The sequence below is a fragment of the Arachis stenosperma genome, chromosome 6 (genome assembly GCF_014773155.1).
Source record: "Arachis stenosperma cultivar V10309 chromosome 6, arast.V10309.gnm1.PFL2, whole genome shotgun sequence".
NCBI lineage: Eukaryota > Viridiplantae > Streptophyta > Magnoliopsida > Fabales > Fabaceae > Arachis > Arachis stenosperma.
The window spans coordinates 54,601,075-54,615,701 of record NC_080382.1 but is presented as its reverse complement, the minus strand read 5'-3'; positions in this window follow the sequence as shown (position 1 = coordinate 54,615,701).

The following is a 14,627-nucleotide window of genomic DNA, read 5'->3' as shown; positions in this document are numbered from 1 at the left end:
AACAACAAATTCAAAAGACATATGCACTGTTCAAGCATTCATCCAGAAAACAAAAAGTATTGTCACCACATCAAACTAATTCAACTAGTTTCAAGGATAAATTCGAAATCCTGTACTTCTTGTTCTTTTGTGATTAAAGCATTTTTCATTTAAGAGAGGTGATGGATTCATAGGACATTCATAGCTTTAAGACATGAATTCTAAATTTTATTAATTATGAATTAAGAACAAGACTCAAAAATAGATATAAGATGAGACTAAAAATAGAAAACAAAAATTTAAATAGGCTCCTAATGATAGAGGTTTTTCACAGAGTTAGGACTCAACAACCTTGATTTTGAGAAGTGGATGCTCCCTCAAATTGAGGGGAGAACTTTTGGCGTTTCAGTTCTTGAAGTTCACGCCCCTGCTTCTCTTGTTCCTTCAGCAATTTGCAGAGCATGCAGTTCTGATTCTGCTATTCTTCCTTAAGTTGCTCCATAGTCTCTTGCAACTTGGTAATAGATGCTTCTAGGCTGGCCCAGTAGCCAATTTCAGGAAATTCAGGGAGGAACTCCTGCGCCCTCCTTTTGATAGAGTTGTCTTGCATTTGTCCTTCCATTGACTTCTTGGTGATTGGATGTTCAATGGGTATGAATTCATCTACTCCCATCTTTACCCCAGCCTCTTTACAGAGCAAGGAGATCAAGCTTGGGTAAGCCAGTTTGGCTTCAGTGGAATTCTTATTTGCAATTGTGTAGATCTCACAAGCAATCACATGATGAACCTCCACTTCTTTTCCAAGCATAATGCAATGAATCATCACTGCTCTCTTGATAGTGACCTCAGAATGGTTGCTAGTGGGCAATATGGAACGCCCAATAAAGTCTAGCCAACCTCTTGCAATTGGTTTGAGGTCTCCCCTCTTGAGTTGGTTTGGGACACCCTTTGAATTGGTTATCTACTTAGTTCCAGGGAGGCATATGTCCTCTAGAACTTAATCCAATCCTTTATCTGCTCTCACCATTCTCCTATTAAAGGATTCAGGATCATCTTGCAGTTGAGGCAATTTGAAGATTTCTCTTATTTTGTCCAGATGGAAGTACATAACTTTCCCTCTGACCATGGTTCTGTAAGTATGGTAAGCGGTTCCAGTCATTCTCTGCTTATCTGTTAGCCACAGATTTGAGTAGAATTCCTGAACCATATTCCTTCCAACCTTTATCTCAGGACTGGTTAGAACTTCCCATCCTCTGTTTCGGATTTGCTCTTGGATCCCCAGATATTCATCTTCTTTCAGATCAAATTTTACTTCCGGGATCACTGACCTCAGACCCATTATTTTGTGATAATGGTCTTCATGTTCTTTGGTTAAGAACTTCTCTTGATTCCAAAGATTCTTTGGATTATTCTCTTTCTTTCCTCTTAAATTGGTTTGTTTTCCCTTAGGAGCCATGATCTTGATGAATCTTGGCTTTAGTGATCACGGAAAAGCACACCAAACTTAGAGGTTTGCTTGTCCTCAAGCAAAAGAAAGGAAGGAGGAGAGAGGAGGAGAGCAAATTCGAATGGTGTGGGGGAATGGTGAGGCCGAACGTGTTTTTATAAGGGGGGGAAGGAGATTTCGAAAGAAATTGAAAGGAAATTTGAGAAGATATGGAGAGAATTTGAGAGAAGGGTAAGTTTTTGAACAAGATTTGGGATTGATTTGAGAGAGATTTGAAGAATGATTTTAATTTTTTTGAGGATTTGAAAGTGAATGATGAAAGGTTGAGATGGGTTCATGTGGAAAAGTATGGGTAAGAAAAGGAAAGTTTGAAAAAAATTTGATTGGAAAACAAAATCTTGGTCCCCCACCTTTCTGGCGTTAAACGCCCAGAATGGCATCCATTCTGGCGTTTAACGCCCATTTGTTGCCCATTGTGGGCGTTTAACGCCCAGCCAGGTGCCCTGGCTGGCGTTAAACGCCAGAATTCTCTTTATCACTGGGCGTTTTGCTAAACGCCCAAGATGCTACACACCTGGCGTTAAACGCCCAGAATGGTGCCCATTCTGGCGTTTAACGCCCAAAATGGCACCTTTACTGGCGTTAAACGCCCAGAATGGTGCCCATTCTGGCGTTTAACGCCCAAAATGCCTCTTACTGGCGTTTTTTCGCCAGTAAGCTCTTTTTCACTGCTTTTTGCGCTGAATCCTTCTGTAACTCTGTGAATTCCTTCATTTTTGATACTTGCCTTTGTAAAAACAAAACATATAACCTGCTAATGACTGGGTTGCCTCCCAGCAAGCGCTTCTTTACTGTCTTTAGCTGGACCTTTACTGAGAATCACTCAAGTCTCAGTTTTGAGCATTCCTGCTCAAAATTGTCTTCAAGATAATGCTTGATTCTTTGCCCATTAACAATGAACTTTTTGTCAGAATCAATATCCTGAAGTTCAACATATCCATATGGTGACATTCCTGTAATCACATACGGACCCCTCCACCGGGATTTAAGTTTTTCTGGAAACAATCTGAGCCTAGAGTTGAAGAGCAGAACTTTTTGTCCTGGCTCAAAGACTCTGGTTGACAACTTCTTGTCATGCCACTTCTTTGCCTTTTCCTTATAAATTTTTGCATTTTCAAAGGCATTAAGTCTGAACTCCTCTAGCTCATTTAACTGGAGCAATCTTTTTTCACCAGCTAACTGAGCATCCATATTTAGGAATCTGGTTGCCCAGTAGGCTTTATGTTCCAGTTCCACGGGCAGATGACAGGCCTTCCCATACACCAGTTGGTATGGAGAGGTTCCTATAGGAGTCTTGAATGCTGTTCTGTATGCCCACAGAGCATCATCCAAACTCCTTGCCCACTCCTTTCTTCGGGCTATCACAGTCCGTTCTAGGATTCTTTTTAGTTCTCTGTTAGAGACTTCAGCTTGCCCATTTTTCTGTGGATGATACGGAGTTGCCACTTTGTGGCTAATTCCATATCTGACCATAGCAGAGTATAGCTGTCTATTGCAGAAATGGGTGCCCCCGTCACTGATTAGTACTCTGGGAACACCAAACCTGCTGAAGATGTGTTTCTGGAGGAATTTTAGCACGGTCTTGGTATCATTAGTGGGTGTAGCAATTGCTTCTACCCACTTAGATACATAGTCCACTGCCACCAGAATGTAAGTGTTTGAGTATGATGGTGGGAATGGACCCATGAAGTCAATTCCCCATACATCAAACAATTCTATCTCTAATATCCCTTGTTGAGGCATGGCATATCCGTGAGGCAAGTTACCAGCTCTTTGGCAACTGTCACAGTTACGCACAAACTCTCGGGAATCTTTATAGAGAGTAGGCCAGTAGAAGCCACATTGGAGGACTTTAGTGGCTGTTCGCTCACTTCCAAAATGTCCTCCATACTGTGATCCATGGCAATGCCATAGGATCCTTTGTGCTTCTTCTCTGGGTACACATCTGCGGATCATTCTGTCTGCACATCTCTTAAAGAGATATGGCTCATCCCATAGGTAGTACTTGGCATCTGAAATTAATTTCTTTCTTTGCACTCTGCTGTACTCCTGCGGTATGAACCTCACAGCTTTATAGTTTGCAATATCTGCAAACCATGGAGCTTCCTGAATGGCAAAGAGTTGCTCATCTGGGAAAGTCTCAGAGATCTCAGTAGAAGGGAAGGACGTCCCAGCTACTGGTTCTTTTCGGGACAGATGATCAACTACTTGGTTCTCTGTCCCTTTTCTGTCTCTTATTTCTATATCAAACTCTTGCAGAAGCAACACCCATCTTATAAGCCTGGGTTTTGAATTCTGCTTTGTGAGTATGTATTTAAGAGCAGCATGGTCAGTGTACACAATCACCTTTGATCCCACTAGATAAGATCTAAACTTGTCAATGGCATAGACCACTGCAAGTAATTCTTTTTCTGTGGTTGTGTAATTCTTCTGTGCATCATTTAGAACACGGCTGGCATAATAAATGACGTGCAGAAGCTTGTTATGCCTCTGTCCCAACACTGCACCAATGGCATGGTCACTGGCATCACACATTAATTCAAATGGCAATGTCCAATCTGGTGCAGAGATGACTGGTGCTGTGACCAGCTTAGCTTTCAGGGTCTCAAACGCCTGCTGACACTGTGTGTCAAACACAAATGGCGTGTCAGCAGCTAGCAGGTTACTCAAAGGTTTTGCAATTTTCGAAAAATCCTTTATGAACCTTCTGTAGAATCCTGCATGCCCCAGAAAGCTTCTGATTGCCTTAACATTGGCAGGTGGTGGTAATTTTTCAATTACCTCTACCTTTGCCTTATCCACCTCTATTCCCCTGCTTGAAATTTTGTGCCCAAGGACAATTCCTTCAGTCACCATAAAGTGACATTTCTCCCAGTTTAAAACCAGGTTAGTCTCTTGGCACCTTTTCAGGACAAGTGCTAGGTGATTAAGACAGGAGCTGAATGAGTCTCCATATACTGAGAAATCATCCATGAAGACTTCCAGGAATTTCTCCACCATATCAGAGAAGATGGATAACATGCATCTCTGAAAGGTTGCAGGAGCATTACACAGACCAAAAGGCATCCTCCTGTAGGCAAACACGCCAGAAGGGCAAGTAAATGCTGTTTTCTCTTGGTCATGAGGATCTACTGCAATTTGGTTGTAACCTGAATAGCCATCCAAAAAGCAGTAATAATCATGACCAGCTATTCTTTCTAGCATTTGGTCTATGAATGGTAAAGGAAAATGATCCTTTCTGGTGGCTGTATTGAGCCTTCTGTAGTCAATACACATACGCCACCCTGTGACTGTTCTTGTAGGAACCAGTTCATTTTTTTCATTATGAACCACTGTCATGCCTCCCTTTTTGGGGACAACTTGGACAGGGCTCACCCAGGGGCTATCAGAAATAGGATAAATAATCCCAGCCTCTAGTAATTTAGTGACCTCTTTCTGCACCACCTCCTTCATGGCTGGATTTAGCCTCCTCTGTAGTTGGACCACTGGTTTGGCATTATCCTCCAACAGGATCTTGTGCATGCATCTAGCTGGGCTAATGCCCTTAAGATCACTTATGGACCACCCAAGAGCTGTCTTGTGTGTCCTTAGCACTTGAATCAGTGCTTCCTCTTCCTGTGGATTCAAAGCAGAGCTTATAATCACTGGAAAAGTGTCATCCTCTCCCAGAAATGCATACTTCAGGGATGGTGGTAGTGGTTTGAGTTCAGGTTTGGGAGGCTTATCCTCCTCCTGAGGAATTTTCAAAAATTCCTTTGTTTCCTGTGGTTCTTCTTGATCAGGCTGAGCATCCTTGAAGATGTCTTCAAGCTCTGATTCTAGGCTTTCAGTCATATTGATCTCTTCCACCAAAGAGTCAATAATGTCAGCGCCCATGCAGTCATTTGGTGTGTCTGGATGCTGCATAGCTTTCACAGCATTCAACTTGAACTCATCCTCATTGACTCTCAGGGTTACTTCCCCTTTTTGTACATCAATGAGAGTTCGTCCAGTTGCTAGGAAAGGTCTTCCTAGAATGAGAGTTGCACTCTTGTGCTCCTCCATTTCCAGCACCACAAAGTCAGTTGGAAAGGCAAATGGCCCAACCTTGACAATCATATCCTCTATTATGCCTGATGGATGTTTAATGGAGCCATCAGCAAGTTGGAGGCATATCCGGGTTGGTTTGACTTCTCCAGTCAACCCAAGCTTTCTGATAGTGGATGCAGGTATTAGATTGATGCTTGCTCCAAAATCACATAGGGCTGTCTTGGTGCAAGCGCCTTCTAATGTGCATGGTATCATAAAGCTTCCTGGATCTTGAAGCTTTTCTGGTAAGCTTTTCAGAATGACTGCACTGCATTCTTCAGTGAGAAATACTTTTTCAGTTTCTCTCCAATCCTTCTTATGACTTAAGATCTCTTTCATGAACTTAGCATAAGAAGGTATTTGCTTAAGTGCCTCTGCAAACGGAATCTTTATTTCAAGAGTCCTTAGATAATCTGCAAAGCGGGCAAATTGCTTATCCTGCTCCGCTTGGCGGAGTTTCTGAGGATAAGGCATCTTGGCTTTATATTCTTCAACCTTAGTTGCTGCAGGCTTGTTCCTTACAGAAGTGGTTGAAGAATCCTTTTTAGAGGGATTACTATCAGCACTCTCAGGTGTCTGATCCTCCCTTGGCGTCTGAACGCCAGGATTGGGTGGAAAATGGGCGTTAAACGCCAACTTTTCCCCTTTTTCTGGCGTTTGAACGCCAGAACTGGGCAGGGAATGGGCGTTTAACGCCAGCTTTACCTCCCTTCCTGGCATTTGAACGCCACTAGCATTCCTCCCTGGGCTCTTACTGTCCTCAGAGGGATTTTGAACAGTGGTTTGGTTATCCTCTGTCAATTGTTCCTTATTTGACTTTTTACTCTTTTGAGTGGTGTTGTTCAGTGTCTTCCCACTCCTCAGTTGAACTGCTTGACACTCTCCTGTTATCTGTTTAGATATCTGCTGTTTTGCTTGATTCAACTGCAGTTCTATGTTCTTGTTAGCAACTTTAGTTTCATGGAGCATCTCTTTAAATTCTGCTAACTGTTCTGTCATCAGGAGCAATTGTTGATTAAGCTCAATCATCTGTTCTTGAGGATTAGGATCAGTGACTACTGCCATGACTTCCTCTTTTGGAGAGAACTCATTGCTAGAGTATAAATATTGGTTTCTTGCAACCGTGTCTATAAGCTCTTGAGCCTCTTCAATTGTCTTCCTTATGTGTATAGATCCACTAGCTGAGTGGTCTAAAGACATCTGAGCTTTTTCTGTAAGCCCATAGTAGAAGATGTCTAACTGTACCCACTCTGAAAACATTTCAGAGGGGCATTTTCTTAACATACCTCTATACCTCTCCCAGGCATTATAAATGGATTCATTATCCTCTTGTTTAAAGCCTTGGATGTCCAGCCTTAGCTGTGTCATCCTCTATGGAGGGTAAAAATGGTTCAGGAATTTGTCTGATAACTGTTTCCATGTCTTTATGCTTGCTGTAGGTTGGTTATTCAACCACCTTTTAGCTTGATCTTTTACAGCAAATGGAAACAGTAATAGTCTGTAGACATCCTGATCCACCTCTTTATCATGTACTGTGTCAGCAATTTGTAAGAACTGTGCCAGAAACTCAGTAGGTTCTTCCTGTGGAAGGCCGGAATACTGGCAATTTTGCTGCACTATGATAATGAGTTGAGGATTTAGCTCAAAGCTGCTTGCTTTGATGGGAGGTGTACAGATGCTACTCCCATATGCAGCTGTAATAGGGTTGGCATATGACCCCAGAGTCCTTCTGGACTGATCAATCCCACTTAGGTCCATAATGGATAAAGGGAAATGATATGGATTGCAAATAGATAAATTTTGTTTTTTTTTTTTGAATTATCCGAAAAAGATAAAATAAAATAAAACAACAGAAAAATAAAATAAAAATTCGAAAATTAAAAGAAAATAAGATCAAAGCAAATTGAAAACTGAATCAATTAGTTAATTGAAAAGATTTTGAGATTAGCAATTAGAAAGATATGATTGAGAAAAGTTTTATGAAAAAGATTTGATTTTTGAAATGAAGAAAGAGAAAAACACAAAATGACACCAAACTTAGAATTTTTACGGATCAAAAGGGACTAAAGACATGCAAATTCGAAAATTAGAAGAAAAACAAAAGTATGCAATTGACACCAAACTTAAAATATGAAACTAGACTCAACTAAAAGACTCTAAACCAACAAAAATAAAACAGTCCTAATCTAAGCAACAAGATAAGCAGTCAGTTGTCTAAACTCGAACAATCCCCGGCAACGGCGCCAAAAACTTGGTGCATGAAATTGCAATCACACTTGTGCAACCCCGCACAACTAACCAGCAAGTGCACTGGGTCGTCCAAGTAATACCTTACATGACTAAGGGTCGATCCCACGGAGATTGTTGGCTTGAAGCAAGCTATGGTTATCTTGTAAATCTTAGTCAGGATGTCAGAAATTATCAGGGTTGATTGTGAAAAGCAAAAGAACATGAAATAAGTACTTGTTATGCAGTAATGGAGAATAGGTTGAGGTTTTGGAGATGCTCCATCTTTTGAATCTCTGCTTTCCTACTATCTTCTTCATCAAACACGCAAGGCTCCTTCCATGGCAAGCTGTATGTAGGGTTTCACCGTTGTCAATGGCTACCTCCCATCCTCTCAGTGGAAATGTTCAACGCACCCTGTCACGGCACGGCTATCCATCTGTCGGTTCTCAATCAGGCCGGAATAGAATCCAATGATTCTTTTGCGTCTGTCACTAACGCCCCGCCCTCAGGAGTTTGAAGTTCGTCACAGTCATTCAATCATTGAATCCTACTCAGAATACCACAGACAAGGTTTAGACCTTCCGGATTCTCTTGAATGCCGCCATCAATTCTAGCTTATACCACGAAGATTCTGATTAAAGAATCCAAGAGATATCTACTCAATCTAAAGTAGAACGGAGGTGGTTGTCAGGCACGCGTTCATAGTTGAGAATATGATGAGTGTCACGGGTCATCACATTCATCCGGGTTAAGATCAAGTGATATCTTAGAACGGAAGCAAGCATGATTGAATAAGAAACAGTAGTAATTGCATTAATCCATCAAGACACAGCAGAGCTCCTCACCCCCAACCATGGGGTTTAGAGACTCATGCTGTAAGAAGTACACAAAGAAACGTGTAAAGTGTCATGAGGTACAGATACAATGTCAAAAGATCCTATTAATAGTGAACTAGTAACCTAGGGTATACAGGAATGAGTAAATGACGTAAAAATCCACTTCTGGGTCCACTTAGTGTGTGCTTGAGCTGAGCATTGAAGCTTTCATGTGTAAAGACCTTTTATGGAGTTAAACGCCAGCTTTCATGCCAGTTTGGGCGTTTAACTCCAATTTTTGTGCCAGTTCCAGCGTTAAACGCTGGAAATTCTGAGGCTGATTTGCAACGCCGGTTTGGGCCCTCAAACCTCGGACAAAGTATGGACTATTATACATTGCTGGAAAGCCCAGAATGTCTACGTTCCAACGCCATTGAGAGCGCGCCAATTGGGCTTCTGTAGCTCTAGAAAATCCACTTCGAGTGCAGGGAGGTCAGAATCCAACAGCATCTGCAGTCCTTTTCAGCCTCTAAATCAGATTTTTGCTCAGATCCCTCAATTTCAGCCAGAAAATACCTGAAATCACAGAAAAACACACAAACTCATAGTAAAGTCCAGGAAAGTGAATTTTAACTAAAAACTAATAAAAATATACTAAAAACTAACTAAATCATACTAAAAACATACTAAAAACAATGCCAAAAAGCATATAAATTATCCGCTCATCACCTCACTTTCAAATTTAAACACTTTTCCCTCCCAAACCCACCCAATTCCATTCGGCCACTCTCCCTCTCTTTCCCTATAAATACCCATCTTCACTCCATTGGCCGAACCACTATCTCCCTCAATCTCCTCTATTTTCTTCTTCTCCCCCTTCTTTCTTTCTTCTTTTGCTCGAGGACGAGCAACCCTTTTAAGTTTGGTGTGGTAAAAGCATTGCTTTTTTGTTTTTCCATAACCATTTATGGCACCTAAGGCCGGAGAAACCTCTAGAAAGAGGAAAGGGAAGTCAAAAGCTTCCACTTCTGAGTCATGGGAGATGGAGAGATTTATCTCAAAGGTCCATCAAGACCACTTCTATGAAGTTGTGGCCAAGAAAAAGGTGATTCCTGAGGTCCCTTTCATGCTAAAAAAGAATGAGTATCCGGAGATCCGACATGAGATCCGAAGAAGAGGTTGGGAAGTTCTCACCAAACCTATTCAACAAGTTGGAATCTTAATGGTTCAAGATTTCTATGCCAATGCATGGATCACTAGGAACCATGACCAAAGTATGAACCCGAATCCAAAGAATTGGCTTACAATGGTTCAGGGGAAATACTTAGATTTCAGTCTGGAAAATGTAAGGTTGGCATTTCACTTGCCGATGATGCAAGAAAATGCACGCCCTACACTAGAAGGGTCAACTTTGATCAAAGGTTAGACTAAGTCCTCAGGGACATATGTGTAGAAGGAGCTCAATGGAAAAGAGACTCAAGAAGCAATCTGGTTCAATTGAGAAGACCGAACCGTAAGCCTGTGGCTAGAGGATGGTTGGAGTTCATCCAACGCTCTATCATTCCTACTAGCAACTGATCTGAAGTGACTGTAGATCGGGCCATCATGATCCATAGTATCATGATTGGGGAGGAAGTGGAAGTTCATGAGATCATACCTCTAGAACTCTACAAGGTGGCTGACAAGTCCTCCACTTTGGCAAGGTTAGCCTTTCCTCATCTCATTTGTCACCTATGCAATTTGGTTGGGATTGACATAGAAGGAGACATCCTCATTGAAGAGAACAAGACCATCACTAAGAAAATGATGGAGCAAACAAGAGAGCCCACTCATGGACCTCAAGAAGAGCATGAGAAAATTCCTCATGAAATCCCTGAGATGCCTCAAGGGATGCAATTTCCTCCACACAACTATTGGGAGCAACTCAACACCTCTTTGGAAGGCTTGAGTTACAACATGGACCAACTAAGGGTGGAGCACCAAGAGTACTGCATCATTCTCCATGAGATTAGAGAAGATCAAAGTGCTTTGAGGGAGGAGCAACAAAGGCAAGGAAGAGACATAGAGGAGCTTAGGCGTTCCATTGGATCTTCAAGAGGAAGAACTAGCCGCCATCACTAAGGTGGACCCGTTCTTTAATTTCCTTGTTCTTATTTTTTCTGTTTTTTGACTTTATGCTTTATGAGTTGTTTATGTTTATGTCTTCATTACATGATCATTAGTGTCTAGTGTCTATGTCTTAAAGCTATGAATAATTCCATGAATCCTTCACCTCTCTTAAATGAAAAATGTGCCTAATTACAAAAGAACATGAAGTACTTGGATTTCAAATTTTATCTTGAAATTAGTTTACTTATTTTGATGTGGTGGCAATACTTTTTGTTTTCTGAATGAATGCTTGAACAGTGCATATTTTTGATAGTGAAGTTTATGAATGTTAAAATTGTTGGCTCTTGAAAGAATGATGACCAAAGAGAAATGTTATTGATAATCTGAAAAATCATGAAATTGATTCTTGAAGCAAGAAAAAGCAGTGAAAAAAATTGGCGAAAATAATAGAAAGAAAGAAAAAGAAAAAGCAAACAGAAAAAGGCAATAGCCCTTTAAACCAAAAGGCAAGGGTAAAAAGGATCCAAGGCTTTGAGCTTTAATGGATAGAAGGGCCCAAGGAAATAAAATCCTGGCCTAAGCGGCTAATTCAAGCTGTCCCTAACCATGTGCTTGTGTCATGAAGGTCCGAGTGAAAAGCTTGAGACTGAGTGGTTAAAGTCGTGATCCAAAGCAAAAGAGTGTACTTAAGAACTCTGGACACCTCTAACTGGGGACTCTAGCAAAGCTGAGTCACAATCTGAAAAGGTTCACCCAGTTTTGTGTCTGTGGCATTTATGTATCCGGTGGTAATATTGGAAAACAAAGTGCTTAGGGCCATGGCCAAGACTCATAAAGTAGCTGTGTTCAAGAATCAACATACTGAACTAGGAGAATCAATAACACGATCTAAAATTCTGAGTTCCTATAGATGCCAATCATTCTGAATTTCAAAGGATAAAGTGAGATGCCAAAACTGTTCAGAAGCAAAAAGCTACTAGCCCCGCTCATCTAATTAGGACTAAGTTTCATTGATATTGTGAGATTTATTGTATGTTCTCTTCTTTTAATCCTATTTGATTTTCAGTTGCTTGGGAACAAGCAACAATTTAAGTTTGGTGTTGTGATGAGCGGATAATTTATACGCTTTTTGGCATTGTTTTTAGATAGTTTTTAGTAGGATCTAGCTACTTTTTAGTATATTTTTATTAGTTTTTAAGCAAAATTCACATTTCTGGACTTTACTATGAGTTTGTGTGTTTTTCTGTGATTTCAAGTATTTTCTGGTTGAAATTAAGGGACCTGAGCAAAAATCTAATTTAGAGGCTGAAGAAGGACTGCAGATGTTGTTGGATTCTGACCTCCCTTCACTCGAAATAGATTTTTTGGAGCTACAGAAACCCAAATGGCACGCTCTCAATTGCGTTGGAAAGCAGACATTCAGGGCTTTCCAGCAATATATAATAGCCCATACTTTTCATGGGTTTAGATGAAGCAAACTGGTGTTCAACGCCAGCTTTCTGCCCTATTCTGGCGTTAAACGCCAGAAACAAGTTACAAGCTAGAGTTAAACGCCTAAAACAGGCTGCAAACTGACGTTTAACTAGAAGAAAAGTCTCTACACATGAAAGCTTCAATGCTCAGCCCAAGCACACACCAAGTGGGCTCGGAAGTGGATTTCTGCATCATTTACTTGTTTTTGTAACCCTAGTAACTAGTTTAGTATAAATAGAACTTTTTACTATTATACTCACATCTTTGGATCATCCTTTATCTTGGGATCAGGTCTTTTTCCCTATTTTTGAATTCATATGCCATTTGGGGAGGCTGGCCATTCGGCCATGCCTAGACCTTGTTCTTATGTATTTTCAATAGTGGAGTTTCTACATACCATAGATTAAGTTGTGGAGCTCTGCTATTCCTCGAGTATTAATGCAAAGTACTATTGTTCTTCTACTCAATTCATGCTTATTCTTATTCTAAGATATTTATTTGCACACAAGAACATGATGAATGTGATGATTATGTGACACTCATCACCATTCTTACTTATGAACGCGTGATTGACAACCACTTTCGTTCTACATGAAAACAAGCTTGAATGTATATCTCTTGGGTTTCTAATCAATGATTCACATTGACTCCCCTCTAAAAATGGGGCATCTAAAACTGAGATTAGAATCTTCGTGATATAGGCTAGAATCCATTGGCAGCATTCCTGAGATCCGAAAAGTCTAAACCTTGTCTGTGGTATTCCGAGTAGGATTTGGGATGGAATGACTGTGACGAGCTTCAAACTCGCGACTGTAGGGCGTAGTGACAGACGGAAAAGAATAGTAAATACTATTCCTACATGATCGAGAATCAACAGCTGATTAGCCATATGATATCTGTGCATGGTATTTTTCTTCCGAGATGAGAAATCCTACAGTTGATTAGCCGTACAGAAACTGTAGAGGACCATTTTCACTAAGAGGACGGGAAGTAGCCATTGACAACAGTGACACCCAACATACAGCTTGCCATAGAAAGGAATATGAAGGATTGGATGAAGGCAATAGGAAAGCAAAGATTCAGAAGGAACAACGCATCTCCATATGCTTATCTGAAATTCCCACCAATAAATTACATAAGTATCTCTATCTTTATTTTATGTTTATTTATCTTTTAATTATCAAAACTCTATAACCATTTGAATCCGCCTGACTGAGATTTACAAGATGACTATAGCTTGCTTCCAGCCAACAATCTCCGTGGGATCGACCCTTACTCACGTAAGGTTTATTACTTGGACGACCGAGTGCACTTGCTAGTTAGTTGTGCGAAGTTGTGAAAAAGAGTTGAGATTACAATTGTGCGTACCAAGTTGTTGGCACCATTGAGATCACAATTTCGTGCACCACCTGGCAGTAGCTAAGAAAGGTCTCCCTAGGATAATGGGAGTGTTGTCATCTTCCACTATGTTTAGGATGACAAAGTCAGCTGGGAGAAAAATTTATCCACCTTTACCGGTACATTCTCCACAACCCCAAGTGCTTGCTGAATGGATTTTTCTGCCATTTGAAGGGCTATCTTTATGGGTTTCAATTCATGAATCTGAAGCTTCCTCATCAAAGATGGAGGCATTAGATTTATGCTTGCACCAAGGTCACAAATTGCTCTCTTAATCATCATGTTGCCTATGGTGCAGGGGATATGAAAGCTCCCTGGGTCCTTCCTCTTTCTTGGCAATCCTTTTTGGATGATGGCACTACACTCCCCGGTCATCACAACCGTTTGTCCTTCTTTCAAAGATCTTTTCTTTGTCAACAATTCCTTCATGAACTTAGCATATAGGGGGATATGTTCAAGTGTTTCAATGAAAGGGATGTTGATGTGTAATGTCTTGAATATCTCCAAGAACTTGGAGTATTGCTTCTCTTTATTCTCTCCCTTGAACCTTTGAGGGTATGGAAGCATTGGTTGATATGCTTTCACTGCCTCCTTCTTAGCTAATTTATCACTTTGTGTAGAGGTTTCTTGCTCCTGCGTTTGTTCATTCACCTCTTATTTTAAGCCTTCTTTGTTGTGCTCTTCTTGAGTAATGGCTTCTGTCTCCACCTTCTTCCCACTTCTTAGAGTGATTGCTTTACACTCCTCCCACTTTATGGCTTTTCCTGTGTCCCTCGGATTGGGGATTGTATCACTTGGGAAAATATTAGTTGGCCGTTCAACTTGTTTGGCCAACTGTCCCTTGGTGGACGAAATTGTGATCACATCAATGTAGTATTCTTTGTTGTTGTATGGAATCCTTATTATGGCACTTATGTGTGGACACAACTCCGTTCAACTAACCAGCAAGTGTACTGGGTCGTCCAAGTAATACCTTACGTGAGTAAGGGTCGATCCCACAGAGATTGTTGGTATGAAGCAAGCTATGGTCATCTTGTAAATCCCAGTCA